Below are 1,731 nucleotides of genomic sequence, written 5' to 3'. Positions count from 1 at the left end.
CTCTCTCTCTCTCTCTCTCCTCCTCTCTCTCTCTCTTACTCCTCTCTCTCTCTCTCTCTCTCTCTCTCTTACTCTATTTTTGTTGCTATCTCCCATTGCTGTGTCCCGTTGATATTAATAATTATTACATCAATATTCATTGTATACATCACATTCACTTACTAATTTTAATATAATCTTATTTGAATGAAAGTATTATGAAAGCAGCTTGATAGACGCTTTACATATGTATGCGTTTATATATATGACTGAATAAATCTGAAATAGTTCCTTTTCGGGACTCAATCTCCAAATCTTGCGGTACAGATTACATCAATTTTATTTAGATTAGTCACATTCGTAAGACCCCGTTGACATTATATAAACAAAAATGTTGTCAGATTTTTTATTGCAGTTTTAGTTTTTAAATAATCATAATTGAAAGTTTGTCAATGTTGAAACTCTGGAAAAAGCTAGAATCGTCGCGAATTTATCAGCCGCACGAACATATGCATATACATAATGACGATCACACATCAAGCCATCAGGCGGCACGTTTCATATTTTTATTTGGCATTGCTACCGCGTTACTTGATAAAAAAAATTTTAATTATTTTTCTAATTTCTTGTAGCAATATGGGCGTATATGCGTATGACTTACTTTTATAGCGTTATCAAAATCGATAATGTGCGTGCGCATCATCGAAAATGGAAGCAGATACTTATCACATCCGCATTGTTAAGTAACGCTATGCGTCAAGAGCGAGACACGCACATTCATATACGCACGCATTTACAAAGAAGAAATTAATATTCGAAAACATTAATTAATTTTAAAAAATTTTAATAAACAAAGATTAATATTTGAAACTCATACTTCAATTTTCATATCGACAAATATTACTATAATAATTGGTTTATTATAATAATTTGTTATGATTAAATATTAAATTTGTGCAAAAATTTAATCACCCGGTTTATTGCGGATGAGTGTAGGTATAAAATATTCGTAAAAACAAAAGTAATTAAAGATACAATAAAAAAAGTCACCGAAAATAATACAATAAATAAGAATAACAATATAAATAAGAAATTAAGATTATCCAATCTTTATAGCTACATTTTGATAAATGCCAAAATATGTACTTTGTTAATTAAATTAGAAAGAAAAGTAAATTAAACTTAAATAAAGATATAAGAGAGATATAAAAGATATAAAATGTTGTTTGGTAATGCAAAAAACAATTATGTATACAATTAAACATAACATAAACGGTGAACAGCATCGTTGTATTATATAATATTAATATTATATTATATAATATAATATAATATTATATAATATTAAATAAAGCTGCAATATATAATAAAAGAAAGCAATATTACGCGCGTTGTAATATAGTCGTTGCAGGCAATCAAAAGAAATAGAAAGTCGTGTTGATTTACAGTCAGTAAATTGAAATCTTTTCGAACAATCAAGAAATAAATAGAAAAGACATGACTGTTCACGAAATATTAACGCGACATTCTATGTGTCATCTTCCATTATATATAATACGGACACTTGTATAAGATTTTCTTGTGTATAATAAAATTAACGTATCTCTATTAACGTAAATATAAGAAAAACTAACGTTTCTTATAAGTAACTGTCGAGCTAATAATAAATAAATATTCATAGCCCCCCCCCTTCTCTCTCTCTCTTTCTCTCTCTCTCTCTCTCTCTCTCTCTCTCTCTCTCTCTCTCTACTC

Source organism: Atta cephalotes, assembly GCF_000143395.1.
Source record: "Atta cephalotes unplaced genomic scaffold scaffold00055, whole genome shotgun sequence".
NCBI classification, from domain to species: Eukaryota; Metazoa; Arthropoda; class Insecta; order Hymenoptera; family Formicidae; genus Atta; species Atta cephalotes.
Note: the sequence above shows the minus strand (reverse complement) of the source record.